Raw genomic sequence first — 12,955 nt, forward strand, 5'->3', positions numbered from 1 at the left:
AGTTTTGTTTAATATCAATACATCCAACATTAGTTTTTTCTATACATATATTTCATTCATTGAACCAGAAATGATTTTAGACCAAATTTTATGGAGTCCACAGATTGAGATGACAATATGAGGAAATATTTGCGTGTCATCTGAATGTTTTTTAAATAATTTTGCGCAATGATTGTCTCCTAATTTTTGAATAGTTGTTTGATATCAGTACATAAACCATTTTTTCTACAGATTTTGATAATTTAAAGTGAAATGATATCAAAAGAAATTTGTGGCAGTCCACAGATTGGGATGACAAAATAAGGAAATATGTGCGTGTCATCTGAATGTTTTGTTGATAATTTTGCGCACTGATTGTCTCATAATTTTTGAATGATTGTTTGATATCACTATATAAGCCTTTATTTTTTCTACAGATATTTGATAATTTAAAGTGAAATGATATCAAAAGAAATCTGTGGCAGTCCACAGATTGGGATGACAAAATAAGGAATTATGTGCGTGTCATCTGAATGTTTTGTTGATAATTTTGCGCACTGATTGTCTCATAATTTTTGAATGATTGTTTGATATCACTATATAAGCCTTTATTTTTTCTACAGATATTTGATAATTTAAAATGAAATGATTTCAAAAGAAATCTGTGGCAGTCCACAGATTGGGATGACAAAATGAGGAAATATTTGCGTGTCATCTGAATGTTTTTTTAATAATTTTGCGCAATGATTGTCTCCTAATTTTTGAATAGTTGTTTGATATCAGTACATAAAACCTTTATTTTTTCTACAGATTTTGATAATTTAAAGTGAAATGATATCAAAAGAAATCTGTGGCAGTCCACAGATTGGGATGACAAAATAAGGAAATATGTGCGTGACATCTGAATGTTTTTTTAATAATTTTGCGCAATGATTGTCTCCTAATTTTTGAATAGTTGTTTGATATCAATACATAAACCATTTTTTCTACAGATTTTGATAATTTAAAGTGAAATGATATCAAAAGAAATCTGTGGCAGTCCACAGATTGGGATGACAAAATGAGGAAATATTTGCGTGTCATCTGAATGTTTTTTTAATAATTTTGCGCAATGATTGTCTCCTAATTTTTGAATAGTTGTTTGATATCAATACATAAACCATTTTTTCTACAGATTTTGATAATTTAAAGTGAAATGATATCAAAAGAAATCTGTGGCAGTCCACAGATTGGGATGACAAAATGAGGAAATATTTGCGTGTCATCTGAATGTTTTGTTGATAATGTTGCGCACTGATTGTCTCCTAATTTTTTAATAGTTATTTGATATCACTACATAAGCCTTTATTTTTTCTACAGACATTTGATAATTTAAAATGAAATGATTTCAAAAGAAATCTGTGGCAGTCCACAGATTGGGATGACAAAATGAGGAAATATTTGCGTGTCATCTGAATGTTTTGTTGATAATGTTGCGCACTGATTGTCTCCTAATTTTTTAATAATTGTTTGATATCACTACATAAGCCTTTATTTTTTCTACAGATATTTGATAATTTAAAATGAAATGATTTCAAAAGAAATCTGTGGCAGTCCACAGATTGGGATGACAAAATGAGGAAATATTTGTGTGTCATCTGAATGTTTTGTTGATAATGTTGCGCACTGATTGTCTCCTAATTTTTTAATAGTTATTTGATATCACTACATAAGCCTTTATTTTTTCTACAGACATTTGATAATTTAAAATGAAATGATTTCAAAAGAAATCTGTGGCAGTTCACAGATTGGGATGACAAAATGAGGAAATATTTGCGTGTCATCTGAATGTTTTGTTGATAATGTTGCGCTCTTATTGTCTCCTAATTTTTTAATAATTGTTTGATATCACTACATAAGCCTTTATTTTTTCTACAGATATTTGATAATTTAAAATGAAATGATTTCAAAAGAAATCTGTGGCAGTCCACAGATTGGGATGACAAAATGAGGAAATATTTGCGTGTCATCTGAATGTTTTGTTGATAATGTTGCAAACTGATTGTCTCCTAATTTTTTAATAATTATTTGATATCACTATATAAACCTTTATTTTCCTACAGATATTTGATAATTTAAAATGAAATAATTTCAAAAGGAATCTGTGGCAGTCCACAGATTGGGATGACAAAATGAGGAAATATTTGCTTGTCATCTGAATGTTTTGTTGATAATGTTGCGCATTGATTGTCTCCTAATTTTTTAATAATTGTTTGATATCACTACATAAGCCTTTATTTTTTCTACAGATATTTGATAATTTAAAATGAAATGATTTCAAAAGAAATCTGTGGCAGTCCACAGATTGGGATGTCAAAATGAGGAAATATTTGCGTGTCATCTGAATGTTTTGTTGATAATGTTGCGCACTGATTGTCTCCTAATTTTTTAATAATTGTTTGATATCACTACATAAGCCTTTATTTTTTCTACAGATATTTGATAATTTAAAATGAAATGATTTCAAAAGAAATCTGTGGCAGTCCACAGATTGGGATGTCAAAATGAGGAAATATTTGCGTGTCATCTGAATGTTTTGTTGATAATGTTGCGCACTGATTGTCTCCTAATTTTTTAATAATTATTTGATATCACTATATAAACCTTTATTTTCCTACAGATATTTGATAATTTAAAATGAAATGATTTCAAAAGAAATCTGTGGCAGTCCACAGATTGGGATGACAAAATGAGGAAATATTTGCGTGTCATCTGAATGTTTTGTTGATAATGTTGCGCACTGATTGTCACCTAATTTTTAAATTATATATTTGGTCCCACTTCATAAAACATTACTTTTTTGTACAGATGTTATTTAATTAAATATAAAATAATTTTAGAAGAAATCTACTGCAGGCTAACACATTTAGACGCGGAGCTGCTGATGCTTTAAACGCGTAAGTAGATATGAATGTGGGGTTCCTGGCTCACTTTTGGGACAGTCAGAAAATCAATGTAAAATACTGTCCATTGAACAATAAAAAAATCTAAGAAATCTAACAGGAAACCACGAATGTAAAATACTGTCCATTGAACCATAAACAAATCTAAGAAATCTAACAGGAAACCACGAATGGAAAATAACCGAATCTTTAGCTGTTTTACTGTTCATTGTAGGCTTCTAATTTCTTAAGCTATTTTAATGAAAAAATCCAGAAATCTTAATAAAAAATCTTTATTCTACAAAGTTAATTGTAACACAGTCTTTATCTTTAATAGTCTTCTTTCCAGTAACAACCAAGTGTAATTTTTCATTTTTGTTCAATTCTTTAATCTTTTTTTCATCCAAAACAGTCAAAAATCTGTTTGGCAAGTGTACTTTACAATCTTCCAACTCGGCAATTATTGTAAACCCGAATTTATCTTTCATTTTCTCCAAATTCACAATTTTGTATTTCTTATTTTCTTCTAATTCTATTAATTTCTTGTATTCTTTGAATGTTAAATCACCAACCTTATTCAACTCTTGTAACAGTGCCATTTACATAGAAAAAAATTAATACTTCTACACTTTTAAGGTGAAAAATCAACACTATACTTCCAAAATACACAAAAAACCGGGGTTTTGACCCTAAAAACGTGTTTTTAGGGTCAAAACCACAGCTCTTAAGGTGCATACATACTAGAGTTTTTTAAAAAATCCTGAAATATCTCTAATTATTGCGGATTTTTAGCTTAAAAGTTGATAATTTGAACGAAATTTCTCGAAAAATCACTACAAAATTGAAATTTAAAAAATCTCTAAATAAAATTTTTTCTATATAAATAGAAGAATCTACAGCTGTTTTACTACAATTTGTGCTGATTTGTGTAAAATTCTCCACTTTTCAAAGTGTTAGTTAAACAAATTTTTCTTCTTTAAATAGAAGAATCAAAGGCTGTTTAACCATAAATTGTGCTGATTTGTATCAAATTTTAGTAAAAATCTGTACTTTTCAAAGTGTTAGTTAAACAAATTTTTCTTCTTTAAATAGAAGAATCAAAGGCTGTTCAACCATAAATTGTGCTGATTTTTATCAAATTTTGATAAAAATCCTTAGAAATCTACTGAATTATTGCTATTTTTCAGCTTAATAAAAAGATATTTTACTAAATAGTAAAACTTGGCACATTCAAATTTTCCCTATTTAAATGGAGAGGAAAAAGATATCCTGCCCGTACTGCAAAAAAGACATTTTCGAACATCACTTTACTCGACATTACAATTCGAAAAATCATCTAAAAAACAAAGAAATTTATAATAAAGAATTGAATTATTTGAGGACTTGGGCTAAAGATAATCAAATCGATGGTCACGAGAAGATGTACAATATAGAAAAATTGCGTGAACTAAAGAAAAATTTTAAGCAAAGTAAAAAAGATCTCAATCTATTTAAAGATGAAAAAATTCAATCAATCGCTGAGAAATTGTCCATTGAAACAAACGATAAAACTAAGTCTGAAATGATCGAAGAAATTGACAAAACTCTTAATGAGAAACCCGAAAATATCATTGATGTAGAAGTTTTATCCTCAATACACGGTCTTTTCAAGCAATACATTTTAACAAATTTAAACGATAATTCCATGTCAATTTACAAATATCTATCAATTATGCGGTCAGAAATTAAAAGTTTAATCGAAAAATTTCAAGAAACCGTTAAAAATATGAAGGGCTATCTCTCTTTAGAATGCGAATACGAACGAACTTTAGTGAACGGTGAAACACAAACTTGCCCAATGTACTTTACTATAAAAGCAGACGAGATCTTCGATATAAACGACTTTATTACTAAGCAATTTAATAAATTAACACATCGAGAACAAACGAATCATCCAAATAAAGGTTCTGGATGGACATTAAAACGCTGCAAACAACTAGTTTTGAGCCTTAACAAACACGAATTTATGAACGCAGGATCATATATCGATTTACCAAAGAAAATCAAAGATAAAAAAGCTTGTATAAATATAAAAAATAAAGATGATTATTGCTTTATTTATTCTATCCGATGTGCTATTGAAAAACCTGAAAAGAATGCTGATAGAGCAAAACAATACGAACAATTTGTAAATGACGAGATATTTTCAGGTTTCGAGTATCCAATGTCCTTAAAAGATATACAATCATTTGAAAAACGAAGTTACAATTCTAAGTACAAGTATCCGAAAATGTCAATAAATATCTACAGTTATGATGAGAAATTTAACATTGTTCCGTTGCAAATTTCAGAAATGTATGACGCCGAGTTAGAAGTTGATTTATTGTATGTAAAACAAGAAGATAAATCTCATTATGTTTTAATAACCGATCTAAATAGATTAGTGAGTTCACAGTTATCCAAGCATAAAGAAAGGAAATTTCTATGTAGGAGATGTTTAAGCCATTTCTACAAATCTAGAGATTTAGCAGACCATTTAGAAATTTGTAAAAATCACGAAGTTTGTAAGCCAATTATGCCATTTCCAGGTCAAACAACTAAATTTACTAATTATCAAAAGAAGTTTAGCCATCCGTACGTTATTTATATGGATTTTGAAAGCATATTAGAGAAGATTCCCACATGCAAAAACAATCCGCAAAAATCGATCACAACCAAGATTCAGAAGCACATTCCTTATGGTTTTACTCTATACTTAGTGTCTAATGTGACCAATCGTATGTACAAGCCGATATGTTATCGAGCCAAAAATGAAGAAGATTTGCCAAATGTTCCTGCAAAATTGTTTGAAGAACTCAATAAATTATCGAAATACATAGCTAAAAAGTATAATTCTAAGAATAAAATACCTATGAAATTGACCGAAGAAGAAGAATTAGCGTACCAAAATTCTAGTCTTTGTCATATTTGTGAATGTGAGGGTTTTGATAATCAAACAAGAAAAAAAGTACGAGATCATTGTCATTTAACAGGTAAATTTAGAGGTTCAGCTCATTTATCTTGTAACTTGAATCTCAAATTTCCTCAGAATATTCCAGTTTTCTGTCACAATATGTCAAGTTATGATACTCATTTGTACGTAAAAGAGTTGGCAAAACAGTATGGTAATGTTGATTTGATTGCAAACACCGATGAGAAATATATAAATTATTCAGTAAATTCAGGATATGGATATGAGTTTGAAGATGATAAACCTAGAAAATTCATCAAGTTTTCTTTCGTAGACACGTTCAGATTTATGGCATCGTCTATAGAAAAGTTAGCTAAAAACCTCAAAAAAGATGATTTCAAACATACAAATCATTTTATACAAGATGGTCTGAACGCAATTCTAGATAGACAACCAAATGACGAAGAAGAAATCTTTAAAATTCTATCTGGAAAAGGCATATTTCCTTACGAATTTATCGATAGTATTGAAAAACTTGATTACACAGAAGAATTGAGAATTCAAGATTTCTATTCACTTTTGACAGATGAGAGCATATCTGAGAAAGATTTTCAACACTACTTAAATGTATGGAACAAATTAAAAGTAAAAAATCTAGGAAATTACTCCGATCTCTATAACATTCAAGATGTTCTATTGCTCGCTGATATCTTTGAAAATTTCAGAAACATTTGTTTGAATTGCTATAAACTTGATCCAGCACACTATCTAACAGCTCCCAGTCTTGCATGGGATGCTATGTTAAAATTAACGAATATAGAATTACAATTAATTAGTGATTATAATATGTATTTGATGATCGAAAAAGGTATTCGCGGAGGCATTTCTCAATGTATTAAACGATATGTGAAAGCAAATAACAAATATTTAAAAGATTTTGATAAGACAAAGCCCGAAAACTATTTGTTGTACGTCGATGCAAACAACCTTTATGGGTATGGACTTATGCAAAATTTACCATATAACGAAATCAAGTGGATGGATCCTAAAACGTATACAACAGCAGAATGGAAAGAAACAATTTTGGAACTCACTGGCGACGAAGATTATGGATATATTTTAGAAGTTGATCTTGAATATCCAACAAATTTGCATGAACATCACAAAGATTTACCTCTTGCTCCAGAACATTTTAAAAACAAACTTTGCACAACTCTTTTAAACAAAACAGAATATGTTGTTCATTCTAGAAATTTGAAATTCTATCTAGAACAAGGTATGATTTTAAAACATGTGAATAGGGTTATTGCGTTTGATCAGAAACCTTTCATGAAAGAATATATCGATTTTAATACTAGTATGAGAACCAAGGCTATAAGTGACTTTGAGAAGGACTTTTATAAGCTTATGAACAACTCGGTTTTTGGAAAATCGATGGAAAATGTAAGAAATAGATGTGATATTAAACTAGGAAACGAAGAATTTTCAATGAAACAAGCTAAGAAAACGAATTTCAAATGTTTCAATATCTTTGACGACAACTGTATAGCGAGTCACATGTACAAACAAAAGGTTAAATTTAACAAACCGATTTACATAGGATTTTCAGTTCTCGACCTCTCAAAATTGCTAATGTACGAGTTTTATTACAACAAATTAAAGAAGTTTGATCCAGATTTGAATCTGTGTTACATGGATACAGACAGTTATTTTCTAGAATTGAAACGAGATCCTTTTAAAATTATTAAAGAAAATATAGATGACTTTGATACAAGTGATTATCCAAAAGATCATGAATGTTTCACTACTAAAAATAAGAAAGTCATAGGAAAATTCAAAGACGAACTAAATAGCGAAGTTTTAGAAGAATTTTGTGGTTTAAGATCAAAGATGTACTCGTACAAATATCTAGACAAAAATCCAGTTAGGTGTAAAGGAATTAAGAGAAGCGTTGTAAATAAAACAATAAATATCGAAAACTTGAAGAGATGTTTGTTCGAAAATAAAGAAGAATTTAGGGAGATGACTGTAATAAAAAGCTATAAACATGAATTGTATACCATCACTATAAACAAGTTAGCACTGAACGCTAAAGATGATAAGAGAATTGTCCTAGAAAATAAGATCGATACAGTACCTTATGGCTATAAAAATGAAGCAAAATCTGATATATTAGATGAGTTAAATAAACTTGGAAACTTTGACATGTAAATGGAAGATGATTTGATTCACTGCCACAAATGCAAGAAAAAAACGAAAAATATAGATTCTAAAATCGTTCAAACTCAAAACGGATTGTATAGAATTGCAGCAAAATGTTCAAAATGTAAGACAAATAAGAGTAAATTTATAAAGAATCCAAATGAAAAACAAGTAAAGAAAGAATCTAAGAATAAGGAAGAAATCGAGATTGAAGCTAGAGAAATTCATGCACCAGTACGAAAAAAGTTTAAAAAGAGAAAAATTATAACTTTAGGAATTGACGATTTATGGGCAGCAGATTTAGTTATAATGTCTAACTATTCGGATCAAAATGATGGATTCAAGTATATGTTAAATGTTATTGATACTTTCTCAAAATATGCTTGGTCAAGAGCTATCAAAAGAAAAAACGGCAAGGATGTTTCAAAAGCTTTCGAAGATATAGTAAAAGATGCCATAAGGATCAATCACAAACCTCCTAACCTACTTCATACAGATAAGGGTTTAGAGTTTAAAAATAAAGAATTTAACGATGTTTTGAGGAAATACAACATTAAGATTTATCATACTGAAAACGAAGAGAAATCAAGTATTGTAGAGAGATATAACAGAACTCAAAATGAGAGAATGAAAGTAATTTTTGAGATTAATAAAAACTTTAAATGGATCGATATTCTTCAAGAAATCGTAAAGAAATATAACGATACAGTTCACAGCACAATCAAAATGAAACCGAAAGACGTAGATAAGGATGCAGAAAAGGAGTTATTAGAGACCGTTTTCAAGTATGTTCCACCTGAAATTCACACGAAAACTAAATTTAAAGTCAATGATCATGTAAGAATTGTTAGTAAAAAACAAACATTTTCGAACAAATATAAGAACAATTGGTCAAGAGAAATCTTTGTGATTTATCAAATTAATAACACAGATCCTGTAACTTATAGTATAAAAGATTTAAATAATGAAGAAATAACCGGAAAGTTTTATGAATATGAATTGAGAAAGTCAAAGATTTTTTCTATATAAATGGAGGCTCAAAAGAAATGTTCAAGGTGCAAAGAATTTAAAGATTTTGAAGCTTTTCATAAAAATAAGAATACCAAAGATGGATTATACTATTATTGTAAGGATTGTCATAAAAAATATGCAAGAGAATTATACGATAAATTAGAAAAAATTAACGTTAGAAGAGAAAAAATGTTGCGTTTGTAAAGAAATTAAGGATATTTCCAAATTTTACGATTGGCATTATAGTAAAGATAACAAGAAGGCTTTTTGTAGAGATTGTGCTAGAAGAATTAAACGAGAAAGTCAAAAGAAACCGACTCTTTGCGAGTGTGGACGAATCATTCAATGGTTACCTTATCTTCAAAAACATTTACAAACAAAATATCATAATTCGAGAGTTTAATAAAATTTATTAACATTTTCATCGTGTAATTTAGATATTCTATAAATCAGTCGAGATTCTGCCATATTTGTAGTAAAATGATTTCCGTTGTATAAAATATTCAAAGATTCTTTCATTTGGTTATACAGATTGATAGAATTTGGTTCGTCATCAATGAACAAAATCTCTAATTCAGGATAATTTATTTTTAGATGTTTTAATCGGTTTGGTATTTCTCGTTTCTGAGCTCTGATAACGTAATAAGGATATTCCCACATGTGATTCTTCTTAATTAATACAAAAACATGGTGTTTTTTCTTAGCAAAATCTTTACAAACAAGATCTGGTTTCATTAAGTCAATTTTTACACTTTGTTTTGCAATTATTTCCGTTTTGATTTCATCTTTAATTTGCAAGTGCTTAACTTTGTCCTCTAAATATTTAATCTTGTTTTCAAGTTTGTACACACCAAATTTACGAATGCTTGGTAAAACATCTCTCGTAACCCATTGTTGAAAGCTTTTTGCTTCTATTTTATGAGATCTTAAAATTAACGAATAAAGTCCTGATTCATTAATGAAAATAGTATCTTTGTGAATATTTGCGAGGTGGCCCTCGAGGGCTACCTTATCTTTTAGATAAAAGTATTGAGATTTGTCACCTTCATCGACATTATTTCTAATCGCTTTTTCTGTATTGTTATATTCCAATATTTCTGCAACATCTTTAGCCTTAAACCAAAATTCATTATTTTCGTCAACAATTGTTAAAATTTCTTTATTATTGAATTTTAGTTGATTATTTCTTAGATCTATGACTGACTCCATTTAGATAGAAAAAATTTAACAAGCAATTTTTATTTTGAGAGACCTGGTTCATTAATAAAAACAGTACAGGGATGAAGTTTGAAGGTAAGCTATTTATAGCCCCCCCTTATATTTAGATTAAAATAGAAGTTTTTATCATCTTCGTCAACGTTTATTCTGATCGTTTGCATAGTATTTTCATATTCTAGAATTTTTGCTACGTCTTTAGCCTTAAACCAGATCACATTGTTTTCGTCAACAATCGTAAAGAAATGTTTGTTATTGAATTTTAGTTGATTATTGAGTAGGTCTACAACTGACTCCATTTAGATAGAAATAAAATTTAACTAGTAATTTTTATTTCGAGTGTTAGGTCCAGATTCATTAATAAAAATTGAACTAGGATGTAATGTTTGTAAGAGTCGCGATTCGATACCCTTGTCAGAACGTATGTTTTTGAATATTTTCTCGGGGTCTATGGGATAGACTCCAGTGATTTATACATTTAAGGGCTATTTTCTCGTCATTATCGTCATTTTAATCTAATCGCCTCTCATCAATCTTAAATATATTGTTGTTTTACTCTCATTATTTAATAAATTTCCCTCAGAGTCTTGTATAGTTAGAACGATTTTTTGAATTCTTTTAATATTTTTTCTAATTGGAATATAATCGATTTCATTCGGTTTTTCACTGATTTTTGATCCATAAGCAACATTTGGGAAAAAAGTGTACAAAATTTCAGATTCTTTGTGTAAATGTTCGGTATGATTTTCAAAACTAGGTTCAACGAGATTGCAGTGCACTTCAATTACATCGAACGGTCTAAATTTTGGCGTTTTATTTCCTAAATATACCTGATTTGGCTCAATAGTTTCTTGAACAAACCCTAACAAATCTACAATAATTGCTGAAAACATTATTCTTACTGGTGATTTTATTTGAATTTTATTAGAGAGATAATTTTTTTGCATTTCAAACTTGTTTTCGTCAAAGTTTAAAGATTTATCTGATTGTTTGAATGTTTTAAGATAATTTTTAAGGGAATTTTTTATTTGATCGAAAGTATAATATCCTTTGTTTAAACCATAGTATTTTGTTATGTTCTTTTCACTAAATCCTATGCAATAAGGAGAACTTTCACTAATATTTATTACAAAATTGTCAGAATAAAAACCGCTTAAACCGATGAAATAATTTGATTCTTCCTCTAAGTGTATAGGATGTTCCAAGTTTAAAACTAATTTAGAGCTTTCTGAAGTCAACTTGAACAGCTTCATTTTCGCAAGCGTTGCTTCAAGATGAAAATCTTCTATTTAAATGGAGAAATTTTTAAAGCAAAAAGATCAGATAAAACTTCAAACGTTTGAAGAAAATAAGAAAGATCAACCAATCAGATTGTTAATTGTTGGTTCAAGTGGATGTGGAAAAACAACTTTATTATTGAATTTTATCTACAATAGGTTGATTCCTTATTCCAATTTGTATGTTTTTAGTAAATCTTTAGAACAAGACGCCTATAAAAAATTACAAGAAAGATTTGAAAATATTGAGAAAAACTTAAACAAAAAAATATCACATTTTTATAATGCTTCTGAGGACATAGTTCCGTTAAGCGAATGTAAACCAAATTCTTTAATCGTTTTTGATGATTGTATTTTAGAAAATCAAGACGTTATTAAGGAATATTTCGTAATGTCTCGTCACAAAAACATATCTTGTATCTATCTTTCCCAATGCTTTTCAAAGGTTGATAAACAAGTTATTAGAAATAATTTGAATATGTTGTGTATTTTTAAGCAAGACGATCACTATTCGAGAAAGATTTATAACAATTATGTGGGATCTGATATGAGTTTTAACCACTTTATTGAGTTATGTGATAAAATTTGGAAGGAAGACTACGGATTTTTAACTATTAATCTAACTTTGAAGCCTAAAAATGGTAAATATCTGAATAAATTTTCTAATATAAATGCTGCTCAGTGGTCTCGATAAAATATTTGTTACAATTATTTTTACATTATCTTTACTTTTTATTTACATTATGAAAATAACAGAAAAAACGGTAAATCTGTTCACGTTCCACGTTCACGTTCATGTTTCACGTTCGTGTTTACGTTTCACGTTCATGTTTTACGTTCGTGTTTACGTTTCACGTTCGTGTTTCACGTTCATGTTTTACGTTCGTGTTTACGTTTCACGTTCATGTTTTACGTTCGTGTTCACGTTCACGTTTTACGTTCCACGTTCACGTTTTACGTTCCACGTTCACGTTTTACGTTCCACGTTCACGTTTTACGTTCCACGTTCACGTTTTTTACGTTCCACGTTCACGTTTTTACGTTCCACGTTCACGTTTTACGTTCCACGTTCACGTTTTACGTTCCACGTTCACGTTTTTACGTTCCACGTTTCAAAATTTTCCTAAATAAATGGCGAACATAACTTCTGAAGAAGCGAAAAAACTTGATCAAATCGAAAAGAAATTAATCAAAGAATTTAAAGAACAGATTCGAATGGATGAAGAAGAACAAGAATTTATTCAAAAAATTAATCAACCTGTAACATCTGCAATAAAAAATGTTGAGGGCAAAATTGAAAATGTTTTAAGCGATAATCAAAATTTAATGAATTTGGTTCCAGTTGTACGACAATTTGCCGATATTTCGATACCAGAATCTGAGTTTGAATTGCCAAAATTACCATCTTCAACACCATTTAG

The 12,955-nt window shown here is 29.2% G+C and overlaps 1 protein-coding gene across 2 annotated transcripts in view; it reads left to right on the plus strand.

Moving 5' to 3' along the window:
* The window catches only part of LOC124359919 (NAD(P) transhydrogenase, mitochondrial-like), a 71,994-nt gene that overhangs the window by 26,644 nt on the left and 32,395 nt on the right, over positions 1-12,955 (plus strand). The window lies entirely within an intron of this gene.

This window comes from Homalodisca vitripennis, chromosome 4 (assembly GCF_021130785.1).
Source record: "Homalodisca vitripennis isolate AUS2020 chromosome 4, UT_GWSS_2.1, whole genome shotgun sequence".
Lineage (NCBI taxonomy): Eukaryota > Metazoa > Arthropoda > Insecta > Hemiptera > Cicadellidae > Homalodisca > Homalodisca vitripennis.